Here is a 15582-nt window from a genome sequence, read left to right on the forward strand (position 1 = left end):
CTCTTCCTCCATCGTCATCCCCTGCAAAATAAAGTTTCAAGGGAAAAACAACTCAACATTGTTGATTACAATCAACCCAGAACATTACATTGCAGCACTGAATATCAAACAAGAAACAAATTCAGTGATACCAGTGTAGGAAAGACTGAAGGCCATTACCATTTTTGAATCCACCTCTGCTGCCACCTGGTGAAATTAAAGAATACAATGTTGATATCAGTGGAAGGCTTCTTTCATACAGCCTTGATGACTGCCTGCAATTTGTCCCATGAAGCATGTATCACTCTGGGTGGATATCTCATGAGTTAGAATGGTAATTTAGTTTAAAACTGGTTATTTATTATTATTTATATTATTATTAATAGTGATAGAGGCAGGATCTGCGTCGGTCGATCTCAAATGTCTTTGCAATCATGTCTCAATTTCAGTGGCAGAAGGAATGGGGGGGGGGGGTGAACACGCTTCAACATGTGGTGGCACTACATTGCCTTTTATGGCCGCAAATCGAATTAGGGCGATTTAAGGGCGACTTGAAAGCATAACCACCTGTAAGCTTTATGTGCAAGTCAAAAGCTCCAAAGTTTTCTCCATCATTCTTTTTTTTAAAAGAAAACATGGACCTTATTTCTCAATGAAATCCCCATCATCCTGGCAGACTCAATCCAAAATTCATTATTCCTATAGCAATGCAATTATAACTTGTGATCTGAAAAGAATATCTCCTAAAAGCTGGAAATAATTGGGGATGGGTACTTAACACTTTGACTGCCGGAAAACGCTTAAAAGCGTCATTCCCGGCCATGCTCAAGTTGCCGGAGGACGCTTTACAGCGTCCTTATATCAATATTTCAAAAATCTGCGATCGGATTCATATTTCCCCTCCGCTGGCCTGAGATCCACCAGGAGGACCCACTGAGCTCTCTGGCGGTTCAGGAGCGCCATCTGGTGGCCGATCGGCGCAATCGCTTAACAGGAAGTGCTATGGAGGTTGTGCTGATCGGCCGTATTACTTCCGGGCACTCGCTATAGGTTCCGGGACTCGATTTCGACACACTTACATAGCGATCGATTGCCAATAACTCGATAAACAACATGATTTGGACGTATATACCATTATACAAGCTGGAAATGGACCAGGTAAATCTACATCCCATAATGATAACATTTCTACTCTACGATGATCGCCCAACGGCGCGCGGAGACTGGGGTGAGTTTTAGCGTGTAAAATTACCGTCTTCGATACTAACTGCTATGATCAACATTTGACCCACATTAGATGATTGGTATAACGCTGCCCACGGAATTATAAACGCCCCCTAGCCCATCCGGTCAACATCAGATGATGTGTAGTAACTTCTAGAAGTACATCTAGTTGGAATTTTTTATATCGCGCTGATTGCCATAAAACTGTATTGCATCATCAATATAATGCATTTGGGGCTATAGATCACGTTCTGGAGAAAGCTGCAGAAAGAGATGAAAACATACGTATACATTAGACCATACTTTACTATGAATATGTGAATGAAAAAGTTTAACGTTGCTACACAATGAACAATACATATAGGACTTTGAATGGGCCCTAATAATGGCAATGTAGCAATAGAATTTAAAAAGTTATAGCCATGCAAAGAAGGGGTACTTCTCCATAGACAAATAGAGCCGGCAACCTATCATGAATTTAACCCATGGCAACCAAAGTGTTAAGAGTAATTTAGTAGTAGAGTACGCCAACGCATCAAATAAGTCTTTTGACTACTTGAAAAATAAAATGTATATTTGTCTGGATGATGTTGAGCAATGTGTGAAATTGGATTAGTATTTCTCTACAGGGAGACATTGTGGACTCAACAGTTGTGAGCTTTACACATCCCTATAATTCTAATGAATTCCATGTGGTGCCACTGCCAACACACTGCAATAGTCATGTAGTGCTCCTATCCACTGTAAATTAACAGATTCGAGTCTGTGCCTCATCAAGACTTTGCCATCTTCCTTCTAGCTCATGTCACAAATAAAGTCTTAACTGTCCAAAGTTATAGGAATACCAATTCTGTTTAGGGTGGATGTTCCATTTAACCCTCCGAGACCCACACCATCTCTAAAAGCTAGAAGGTACAGGTATAAGAAACTACACATCCTACAGTATCCATTGGTACCAACCATGTCATGCTAGATCATCAGGAAGGGGGCCAAATAATGCTCCAAAGTTAAAACTAGGGATGCACCGAATATTCGGCCACCGAAAATTGTTCAAAAAGGCACTTTCAGCGGTTAGGTGGCCGAGCGGAGATTGCGTTCGTCACCAACCCCGGAGCTGTGAGCTGGATTCGCCTGTTCGAATCCAGCTCACAGCTCCGGGGTTGTCACCAGCTTGGCTGGCCGTTCACAGTACACTAATACAATTGGCTGTATTAGAGGGTGGGAGAAGCTGGAGGGTGGGTCCGGGTCGTTGTAAACAGCGACTCCTACAGTTCGGTCGGGGCACCTGCTAAGCGCGGATAGGACCTGAGTGGGATAGTGTGATCCTTCCACACGCTACGCCCTCTAAGGGAGGCGCCGCGCTGCCAGGTGAAAAGAAGCGGTTGATTGGCTGGACGTGTGTCGGAGGAAGCACGTGATAGCCTCCACTCCACTCTCCCAGATGATCTGACTGTGGGGGGTAAGTGCGCAGCGACCAGGAAGGGGATTGGGAATTGGCATACGACTAACATTGGGATGGGAGAAAAATCGGAGGAAAATGGAGGGGGAAAAAGATAAAAAAAAAAAAAAAAAAAAAAAAAAAAGGGAACTTTCAGCTGAAAGGGTTTTAGCACAGAGAAAATATCACTGAATGTCAAAGAACAGGGTTATCTATTGTTGACCCGCTATCTCCCCCTAAAGATCCCTGTACGCCCCTAAAAAGGATAAAATGGGTCTATGTGGGTCTCAAGAAGGTTAAAAAGATGAACAGCTGGATAGTTTCCCTGGCATACTTCTGGAACATGCATATCCAATCAAAAGCAAATGTTTTATAAACCAAATGCAATAAATGACAATATGCTTAGTCACACTTTAATACAGTTCTTCAATATCAGCAAAAGCCTGTCTCAAATTGGCCTCCTCCACTGCCCTCTACATCGAAGGGAAACAAGATAATGGTGCAACCAAATCAGATACCCCCATGTAATTCAGCTTTAGTGAAACTTGCTACAATGGGAGACTGTACTAATGAATTGCTGCCTGCATGTTTGATGTCATCACAAATTGTTAATTTGCCCCACGATGCTAAGTTTTGCCATTAGCAGGTATAAGCACCAAGATTTGCAAACAGTGCTGCTATGTTAGCTACCAAATGTTACAGGTCTTTAAGAGATTTGGGCCGATCCATAGATGTATGACTATAATAATGGCCATAATAAGGTCATTTATAGGCCTGATATTCTTTATTCATATTGAATGTGTCCGGATGGCAAGATTCAGTACTGAATCTACAAAAAAACCTGTAAATCATCTGCCCTTTGTTAATTTGCTTAGATATTTATTTAGTACACTTGATCTCAAGCTTCACTTTTGGTCAATGTTAGCATAGTCTTATTCACTGCCAAAGATGGGGGGGGGGGAATATATATAATAATAATTTATATTCTCCTTTGGTTCATTACAATTTACTCAAGCATAGTAACAGACACAATATTCCTGACACTGGGACTACATTCCCAGAGGTCCATAGATACCAAGAACATGCCCTTGTAGAAGTGGAGCAATCTTCCATTTACTTGGGTATGTACTTTTAGGCAAATTTTCTGAAAATATGGCAAGGGATTAAGAGTTCAAATTCCCAAGAATCAATGCTCACCCCTTCCACCAGAACCCCCACTGTTCCAGGAGCTTCCTTGATCGTCTGAGGACACAAATATAGATCATTAACCTCAAACCATACAACTATTGATCAATTTCACCTAGTTATTATTTCTATAAGCAACTTCTTATGCTGATGTGGGTCAATGGTTAGAAAAACATAACATTAAGGATTAAAATCTTGATTTTGGCATTGGTAATGGTAGCAATTGAAACTCATTATAAAAATATACAAAATGTGATATTCACCTGAGTATGCACTCTTAAATCCTCCAACCCCACGGCCCCTTGCCCCACGACCTGAGGAAAACAGAAAATTAATAATCCACTGTTCAAATTTCATTTAACCTGTTAAACTGTAGCCCTATTTTCAGAAATTCCACCTAAAGGTACATGCCCAAGTAAATGGAAGATTGCTCCACTTCTACAACGTCAATTTGCATGTTCTTGGTATCTAGGAACATCTAGGGACCTGGGGGTATGTATTCCCAGTGTCAGAAATATTGTGTCTGTTACTATGCTTGAGTAAATTGTAATGAACCAAAGGAGAATATAAATTAGTATTATAATCCCCCCCCCCCCCATCTTTGACAGGGAATAACATGCCAACATTGACCAAAAGTGAAAAATTGCCACTGATTTACAGTTTTTTTTGGCTTGAGTAAATTGTGATGAAACAAAGGAGAATATAAATTATGATTTGTATAAGGGGACCGTACAGCTTAACAGGTTAAGAGTTAAAATTCCCAAGAATCAATGCTCACCCCTTCCACCACCACTGTTCCAGGAGCTCCCTTGATCTAAGGACACAAATATAGATTATTATTACATGGCGTTTTAACATTCGCCAAAATGCTTGATTGTGATTGGTCAATAGTGCTCGGTTGCCCCTGACAGCGGTCAATTATTTCTCGATAATTCACCGCTGTCAGGGGCAACGTGCAATAATGACCGCTGTTAGGGGCAACAGAGCGCTATTGACCAATCACAATCAAGCATTTTGATCGCAGTCACGAAAGCTAAGCTTTACCATTATGCACAGCTGCACTGCATCAGGTGCAATCAAGTCCACACACCTGCCGGCGATGACAGAGGAGCAACAGAACAACTGCGCCTGCATTTGATCTCGTCTTGTCGATGGTGTAAAATGAATTACTGTTAGTAAGTTAGCCCAGGCTGTAATAAGAGGGATAATGTATTCACTGTTTAGAACAGCTCGGCTGCGCCTCGGTGTTCCAGAACGCTGTCGGTCAATATTTTGCGACAATGACCTCGTACATTACATTACATACATTATCCCTTATTTAACCTCAAACCATGCAACTATTTATCAATTTCACCAGTAAAAAATACTGTAGTTCCAAGTTAAAACTCTTACCATTCTGACCCCCAAAACTGCTGCAAACATCTAAACTTTATATTTTGCAACTAGTATGACTAAGAAAATATTCTAGAAACTAGCTAAACAGCCAATTGATCATATTTTTTTAATTACATGTTTTTTCATAAAATATGGTGCAATGTCCCAGCTCTTCGGTCACTGTTGTCAGGTAATGATCACTCACCATTTTTTTTGTTTTTGTTTTTTTGATCCACTTTTTCTCCCATTTTTCCATTTTTTCTCCCATCCCAATTTCGTATCATCCAATTCAACCCTCCCGTCACGAACGCTGTTTCTTGCCTCCCACAAGCCGGCTGCAATGTGGACTAAGTCATACATAGCACAAGTCCCCTCCGGTACTTGAGGTAACAGCAGTCGCATCTTTTCACCTGCGCAGCTCGATCTCTGTGTCGAGGAGTAACGCGTGGGAGGCTCACGCTGCCCCCGACACTTCCTGATTCTACTGCGCAGGCGCACCAACCGACTTGTAGGAGTCGCTTGTTCACAACGTTCGATCCCCACCCTTCAGTTTTCCCTCCCCGTAATACGGCCAATGTGTATTACTGCGGACGACCAGCCAAACTGAAAAACAATGTGGAGAGCTGGATTCGAACACGCGAATCCTAGCGTCTCCACACTGGTGGCGAGTGCCTTGCCCACTACACCACCTAGCCGCCGATCACTCACCATTTTATTACAAAACCAGTTTGCTGCTAGATGTTTCAATTGAATCCTATGAATTTTCAATCACAATACTGTAAGAATAAACCTACCATTGCTTGATGTATTGGTGGTACCCTGTGGAGAAAAAAAGGTCCAGGGTGTCTTACATTTACATTTAGTCATTTAGCTGACGCTTTTATCCAAAGCGTCTTAGGCTGAATTCAATGTTTGTAGCACTATAAACAAATATTTTAAGCACTTTGAACTGCAACTTCTGTATTAAAAGTGCTATACAAATAAAGTGTATTCTTATCAATTATGTTACCTCTTCCCAGTCAGCCATGATTTCCAGAGCTAAATGTGTAAAGACAAAAAAAGTTACATTAATTTGCACAGAAGACATTTGAGGAGAAACACACATACTTAAATGTGATTAAAATAATATCAAATTAAATTCAACAAACTGAAAAGATATTATAACGATTCTAATGTAATTGGCCTTCTTGGTGACTGCCGACATTCACAAAGTGAGAATTGAAGACCCATCAAACCCGCCGACCTCTTCTACATGGAGCCATGTGCAACTTCGGCAAGTTAATTCTAAATTCGTGATAGTGATATTCGGAGGTAACTTTGGCCAACCTTTTCTTTTATCAGGTGTGCGCCTTGTAAGTAACGACGTCTCAGTCGAGATTCAAACCATCAATTCACTACAGGTACTAACTAGGTCAGAGGGATGACACCCCGTAAGTGAAGACCTCATGGACATGAGGTCGGGAAGCCAATACATCAACTTAGCCAACTGGCTAGACATTTTCGTAGTGTTTGTACAAATTATTATTAGACATTCGTGACATTTAATTTACAAATTATAATACAGTGTGCCCGAAATAACATAAACTTAACAAACGTTAGCCATGATTGAGAAGTGCGCGTTGAAGCCAGCTAACATTAGCTAACGCTATCTTAACGTTGTCAGCTAGCGACTTCAAAATGTCCGAAATGTATATTAGTTATCGAAAATAATATTCATACGTTCACATTTAACGACAGTTAATGGCATGTAATACATAGTTAACTAATCACAATAGTATATTACAATAATTTGTGGCAATCAAATGTAAAATAAAAACGTTTATTTTCCGTACATTCGTAGTCTTCTTATCTTCCACGTGCAGTCGGTGGGCTGGGGAACACGGAAAGGAAATTACAATCGATGACGAATTGACAAAAGGTCGCTCTCTGGCGGGAATGCAACAAGTGGTCAAAACGAGGGGGGTGTTTTTCATTTGGGTTAATATGTGGTATCACCCCCCCTCCCATCCTGCCAGGTGGTACCTGCCCGCTACAGCTGATGACACGTGGTATTGCCCCTCCCATCCTGCCAGGTGGCGTGTAGTCTTTTACAAACGGAGTTGCAATTCCGCGTGCGGGTCCCGCGATCTGATTGGCCACTGATGTTGCCAGGTGGCGTCACTGGCCAATCAGATCGCGGTAAAAGACTACACGCTGCCAGGTGGTACCTGCCTGCTACAGCTGATGACACGTCTGGCCACTAGATGGAAGAGTTGAGCTTAGCAACAATAACATCATTATATGTCCACGGTTAAAAGTGTAGCCACTGTGTATTATTATTATTATTATTATTATTATTATTATTATTATTATTATTATTATTATTATTATTATTATTATTATTATTATTATTATTATTATTATTATTATTATTATTATTATTATTATTATTATTATTATTATTATTATTATTATTATTATTATTATTATTATTATTATTATTATTATTATTATTATTATTATTATTATTATTATTATTATTATTATTATTATTATTATTATTATTATTATTATTATTATTATTATTATTATTATTATTATTATTATTATTATTATTATTATTATTATTATTATTATTATTATTATTATTATTATTATTATTATTATTATTATTATTATTATTATTATTATTATTATTATTATTATTATTATTATTATTATTATTATTATTATTATTATTATTATTATTATTATTATTATTATTATTATTATTATTATTATTATTATTATTATTATTGTTATTGTTGTTGTTGTTGTTGTTGTTGTTGTAATAATAATAATAATAATAATAATAATAATAATTATTATTATTATTATTATTATTATTATTGTTGTGAAGGGCCAGATTAAACCGAATATATATATTTGTTTATATATATATATTTAATTGTATTTGTATATTCTCTAATATTCCCTGATATCCCTTGTATATTCCTTGTACAATATGCATTGAATATCCATTCTAGCCTACTGAACATCCCATAATAGTCTCCATTCTACTATTGGTCGAGACCTTGGTGCCAGGCTGCCATACCCCTCAGACCCAGTTCAAACGTACCGCTCGACATGTACGAACAAGTCCTAGTTCCGCGTAGGAATTTGGCTACCGCACCACTAATGGGACTATTTGTTCATAGTGCGTATATATACTGCGCTACTAAAGTAGGACTTTCTTTTCAGTCCAGTTTCTTACCCTCCAATAGAGTCACAGACGTAAAGCCTCCCCGCGACGCCACGTGTGGGAGTAAGGCCAAGTTCGCCTACCATCGGTATTGAGACATCGTGTATATTAATATTTGAATAGTCATATTTGGCACTATATCGTCGAGTTGGACGTAGTCTATTAAGCTAATAATAGTCTGTTAATATATAGTGCTTCGTGCGGTGAGAATACTACCGTAGTCAGTACCCCATCGTTTCGGGCAGAGAACTGGCTGCTTACCCAGGGTGGTTGACCCTATGTGAAGCTGCACCCGAGGAGCCCCAGAGCCGACGAGCGAGTGGACCTGTATACCGGATTATTCTACCGACGACAGCCCGCCTTCCCAGGCACGGATTATGCTTTGGATACTTTGATTATTCCATGGATAAAGACCCCCGCCACTGCCGTGTGTTGGAACCCCCCCCCCTGGAGAGGACGCAAGGTGAGGAGACGCTCTGCAAGACGAGGTCGCTTCACGTCTCTCCCCCGTGGACCGGAGAGAGCCGGCCCACAAAGAGTCCACCTGCTTTCATCTGTGGTCCAAGGATCGCCGGTGCATTGAACGGCACTACAGTGGGTTCACCTGGGATACCCTTGGCCGGACGAGGCAGCCGGATTCTACCCCCCCCCCCCTCCTACTCCTGTCGGCTTACAAGCGACCGGATTAACCCCCTCTAGTGTATCTAGTATATAATCATTAAAGTATCATTGCTGTTATTCCTTAACTATTCCAGGTCGTATATTTACCACCTGCGCCTTCAGAGATTGGACATTCTCCTTTGATATACCGACGAATACTCCTTGCCATAAAAGTGCATACCATTTCAATTCATAAATGTAATTAAGTGATTAAGTGCTTATTCTACACACCATCGCTGTGTAGAAATAAAGACCTGTTTCTAATTCGTACATTTGTGTTGGATCCGTTTCATCTACGTGAGAGTGTTCATGATAATATATTTATGCCGTGTACTGGGTGGCCGAATATTAAATACAAAGGTAGTGGTAGTAAGTATCATATCTAGTAATACAGTCAGGGAATTGTACCCCTCAGTTACAATTGGTCCTTCGAGCCGGATGGTAATTAGTGTAATATTAATATAGTGTTATTAATATTGAAATGGCCTATGATGAACACTCCACGAAACAATCCTCCTAACCAACGCCCGCAGCGCGAACGACGGCTCCCTCAGTACTTAGAGGCTTACGCTGTCAGTCAACAACCTAGTCTTCTACTAACAGTAAACGCGGTAAAACTAGAAAGTAAAAGTATGTCTAACCCCAACGCCCAGACTACCCCGACCATAGAGGCCCCTACGGGCTCTAATGTAACTGACCAAGTTCACGGTGGGGACCAGTGGGAACCAGACATGACTTCACACCCCGCCAGTACTGAAGAAGTAGTCCCCGATGAGTCCCGGGAGGAATACAACGCTACCGAGAGAGAACTCGGCACGGAAGAAGACGGGGAGAGCACCGTGGAGATAGAGCTCCAAGGCTCCGCAAGGAGTACCCCGAGGGAAGGCTCCCCTATACAACCGCCTTCTCCCAGCGAGGCAGAGAGGACCCTACAGCAGGCCTTCCTCATCAGCCTGAACGCCGCTGCTGAACGCGACCGACTGCAGATCCAGCAGCGAAGCGAACACGAGCAGATACGTCTAGAAATAAGACGCATTCAGATGGAAGAGAATGTGGCCCGAGAACGAGCCGGTGCTCAACGGGACGCAGCGCGCGACAGACAGCAGTCGCAACTAATAGAACAGCTGATCAGACGGACAACACCCTCTCCCTCCGCCAGAGGCTCCAGGAACTCGTCTAGACACACCTCCAGGGCGGCATCCCCTAGCCGAGTAAACAACCCTGAACTTGACCAACAGACGAGGTCTATACCCCCCACAGACCACCTCCCCCCACCGGTCCAAGCGAGACCTAGCAACCGGGAAGGAGCAGCATATCCTGTGGAGAGGCTAAACCAGAGACTACAAGCACTGGATGACCTAACTGAAGACGAAGAGGAAGAGGAGGAGAACCACGCCCGAAGACAGCACAGTACTCTACCGGACCAGGAGGTCCGGTACAGCCCAGGCTATACTCCCGCGGAGCTGCGCTACAGACCCCCGACTCTATACACGGGTGAGCACGACGCACGACCCGCACCGAGGAACAGCACCTGGACAAGCGGGCCATGGTACACTGCCGGTACCAGCCCATACCAAGGAGCGGGAGGAGACTCGCCTAGGAGGCCTCTCCCCCAACGCTCGCCGATGTATCCACAGTCAGCGTCATACATTGGCACGCCTATGGTACCCGACTTCACCCAAGAGAACCGGGCCCAGTATACAGAACTCCGCATGTGTCTGGAGACCATGTTGGTGGATGTATTGGATGAACGCCACAAATACGCCATCCTACTGAAGCACTTAAAGGTACCCCGCGCACATAATATAGCGCTCGCCTACGCGACTTCCACCACCCCATACACAGCAGCGCTGGTAGCATTGGACCAGAGGTATGGGCGCATATGGGATTACGTGATCCAGGAGATCCGACACATCGACCGCTTACCCCCAGCAATAGACAATCGAGCACTGGACGACCTGTCCATCAGAGTGCAGTCCCTGGTAGGGATGTTGGGAGCGCAAAGAGAGAAGGGGAGGCATGAACTTTACGCCAACTCAAATGTGGAAAGGATCCTGGAGAAGCTGCCGCCCGCTCGTCAGGAGCGCTTTAGGCGGCAGAGGGACCACAGAGACCCGAATGGCCCCGAACCGAACCTCCTCGATCTAGCAGACTTCCTGGCGAGAGAAGTCAGCAGCCTACGGCTAGATACATTCGGACGGAGCACCCCTGGCTCCAGAGAAGGAACCAGACGACTAAATGATGGAAGAAGATCGGTGACTGTGATGCACCAATCGGAGTCAGTACCGAGCAGCAGGAGCCACAGTACCCCCTCCAGAACGGAGAAGTGGAAGATAGTGTGCCCCTACTGTGAGAAAGAACACTGGCTAGCGCAATGTGACTCCTTCCCCAAGCTGAACGCGGAGGAAGCAGGTCAATGGATAAAGTCCAACAAGCGCTGTTTTCGCTGTGCGCGCTCACACATGGCAGCCGAATGCCGCTTAAAGAAAAGGTGCACCAAGTGCGATGGAGCCCATCTGGACATACTTCACGACAGTAACAGACGGCGCCCTTCACCTGCACCATCCAGCCGCAAAGCGAGCGTCATGTACATCGATCCCGCCAGCAGCAGTGGAGCCCGAGTACTCCTAAAAGTAGTGCGTGTGACACTAAGCTACCAGAATAAAGTCCTGGACACTTACGCCGTCCTCGATGACGGGTCAGAGAAGACCCTGCTGCTCGCCTCCGCTGCAGCCCAGCTAGGGCTGCGGGGAAGCGAAACCCAAATGACAATTCGGACAATAAGACGAGATTTGAAGACGATAAAGGGCGAGAATGTCTCATTCTCTATCGCAGCAAGCGGCCAGCCTGAGCGACGGTACCAGATTGCAGACGCTTTCACCAGCCAAGAAATAGGACTGTCGCGGTACACATCCCCCGTCGCCAAGCTGATGGAGAAATATGCACATCTGCGCAAGTTACCGATCCCGCTCATAGACAATGCTATGCCGACCCTGTTGATAGGCTCCGACCATGCAGACCTCATTGTCCCGATAGACCGGGTTCATACCGGACCCCGAGGCTGCCCTGCAGCAGTCGAGACCCGTTTGGGATGGACTCTCCAAGGCCCGCTCGCCAAATCTCTCAACCGAAGTACAGCCACTAGATGTCTCCACTCCCGAGTCACAGAGGGAGAAACCGCACTCCTGCAACACGTAGAGCGGCTATGGACCTTGGAACAAATGCCCTTTAAGAACGGAAAGAAAGACATTCGCTCTAAAGATGACATTTACGCAATTCACCTCCTCGAGACAGGGACCAAGAGAGTCCCGGTCAACGGCGTGTTGAGATACGCCACGCCACTCCTGCGGCGAGAAGGAATGCCTACTTTCCACGCCAAGACAGACGCCACAGAACGGTACCTGCTGAACACGGAGCGGCGCTTAGCCAAGAACCCCGCCCAAGAGAGTGTATACCGCGCTGAGATTGAGAAGCTCATCACAGCGGGACACGTCACAAAGATGGACATTAAAGAAGCTGACCAGACCACTGAATCGTGGTACGTGCCCCACCACAAGGTCCATCACAACGGTAAAGACCGCATAGTATTTAACTGCAGCTACCAGATCGGATCCCAAAATCTGAATAAAGAGTTACTGCCCGGTCCCACACTCGGCCCCTCCCTACTCGGCGTTCTACTCCGCTTCCGCCAGGAAAAGGTGGCCATCAGCGGGGACATTAAAGGAATGTTCCTGCAGGTGAGATTAGTAGAGGCGGACAAGCCCCTGTTACGGTTCCTATGGAGAGAGAAGCCAGGAGATGAGCACCCAGCCATCTACCAATGGGAAGTCCTCCCCTTCGGAACGACGTGCAGCCCCTGCTGTGCGACATTTGCACTACAGAAACATGTAGCAGAGGACCCAGCAGCGGACGAAGAGGTCCGACACAGCGTAAAGAACAGCTTCTACGTAGACAACTGTCTACAAAGCCTTTCAACCCAGGAAGAAGCCGAGGCTCTCCTGATTAAACTCCGCGCCTCATTGATCAAAGGCGGCTTTGATCTCAGGCAGTGGGCCAGCAGCGATCCGCAAGTACTGCGCAGCCTCTCCTCCGAGGACAAGGCAGCCAGCAGCGAGACCTGGATGGCTACAGTCCCGGGAGAAGCCCAGGAGATGACCCTGGGATTGGTGTGGCGATTCAAAACAGATTCGCTTCACTACAGAGACAAGCCCCTGACTACGGAGCAGGGAAGGCCGGCGGCGGCGCCGACCACCAGACGGAGTGTGTACACAACACTCGCCCGACAATATGACCCGCTAGGATGTATTCTACCGTACACCACCAGGGCAAAAATGATTGTACGAGCATTGTGGGACAAGGACCAGGGCTGGGACGACCCCATTCCCGCACACCTTGCATCCACCTGGAGAGAGTGGGAGATGGAGCTCCACTCACTCCCAGGCGTTAATATGCGCCGAAGCTACTTCCCACCCACGGTGAGGCCAGAGACATGTAAAATGGACTTACACGTCTTCAGTGACGCCTCAGAGGTCGCATACGGATCAGTAGCCTACTTGCGGGCCCAAGACCAGGGGGGAGAGATCTACACAGCATTTGTCCTCGCCCGCTCGAGAATAGCCCCACGCAAGCAACAATCTATCCCACGTCTAGAGCTCTGCGCAGCCCTAGCCGGAGCGCACCTAGCCACGCTCATCCAACGTGAGCTCACCATACCGGTGTCTAGAACAATCCTGTGGTCAGATTCCACGACGGTACTCGCCTGGATCAAATCGGACTCATGCAAGTACAAAGTCTTCGTGGGAGTCAGAGTCACCGAGATTCAAGACTTAACCGAAGAGTTAACCGGAGAAACAGAGTGGCGCTACGTTGATACAAAACAGAACCCAGCTGACGTCATCACCCGGGGGATGCCCCTGGATGACCTCACCCGTCGCAATGTCTACAGTGACGGCCCCGCATTCCTAAGACTCCCGGAAGGACAGTGGCCCATGCCTATCCCGAGGGAAGCAAGTCCAGAGGAGGTGGAAATTAAGAAGTCTGTGTTCTGTGGATTGAGCACCGTAGCCTCCACCGACCCTAACATAGACGATTGCACGTCCATAGAGAGTGCACAACAAAGAACATTCCTGCGGTACCACCCGGAGTGCAAGTCCCCCGCTGATATGTCAGCAGCTAACTACGAGGAAGCAGAATTGCTTCTACTGCAGCGAGCCCAGAGAGACTCGTTCCCCGATGAATTGGCCTGTCTACAGGGAGGAAAGCCCGTCCCATCCGACAGCAGATTAATTCACCTGGCCCCCGAGAGCGACGCTCATACCCTCATCAGAGTGGGTGGTCGCCTACGCAGAGCCCCCAATCTACCGGATGACATTAAATACCCGATCGTATTGAACAGCCGACACAAGGTCACAGAGCTGATTATAAAGAAATACGATGAGGATGTACATCACGCAGGAGCAGAAAGAGTCTTCGCGGAAATCAGACGTCGTTACTGGATCCTACAAGGAAGAGAGGCGGTACGACGCTTCCAGCGAACATGTCTAGACTGCCGCAAGTGGCGCGCGCAGCCCAGCATACCAAGGATGGCTGACCTTCCTCCATGTCGCCTCCGAATCGGTGACAAGCCATTCCACTCAACGGGTATGGACTGCTTTGGCCCGCTGCACATAAAGAAAGGAAGAGGAACCGAGAAGCGGTGGGGTATTGTATTCAAATGCATGACCACCAGAGCGATACACATCGAGCTTCTCCCGACCATGAGCACAGACTCATTCCTTATGGCCTTCCGAAGATTCACATCACGGAAAGGAAGACCGTCTACCCTATTGTCCGATCATGGGACAAACTTCAAAGGCGGCGAAAGAGAGCTGAGAGAGAGCTTCCAAGCTATGGGCCCAGAACTTAAGACCCACCTCGCTCCAGCACAGGTTGATTTCCAATTCAACCCCCCAAACGCACCCCACTTCGGTGGCACTTGGGAACGAGAAGTGCGCTCCATAAAGACAGCCCTGTACGCAGTACTTGGGGCCCAGACTGTGGCGGAAGAAGTCCTAATGACAGTCCTCACGGAGATTGAGGGAGTACTTAACTCGAAGCCCCTCGGATACATCTCCAGTGATGTGGCGGATATCGACCCAGTTACCCCCAACACACTCCTGATGGGGCGGCTAGATCCTGCATTACCCCAGACAATGTACCGGCCTGAAGAAGCGAACGGCCGACGAATGTGGAGGTACAGCCAAGTATTAGCCGACAAGTTTTGGAACAGTTTCCTACTGCACTACCTACCGTCTCTACAGACCCGCCAGAAGTGGGTAAAGGAGAGAGACAATTTGACAGAAGGAACAGTCGTCATGATTATTGATCAATCACTGCCCAGAGCTATGTGGCCGGCCGGCCGCGTAAGCAAAGTGATCACCGGTGCCGACGGCAAGGTCCGAGCAGCTGAAGTGCTTGTCCAGGGTCGCACTTACACCCGTCCCGTGGCAAGGCTCATAGAACT

The sequence above is a fragment of the Notolepis coatsorum genome (genome assembly GCF_963971535.1).
Source record: "Notolepis coatsorum genome assembly, chromosome: 11".
In the NCBI taxonomy this organism is placed as follows: domain Eukaryota; kingdom Metazoa; phylum Chordata; class Actinopteri; order Aulopiformes; family Paralepididae; genus Notolepis; species Notolepis coatsorum.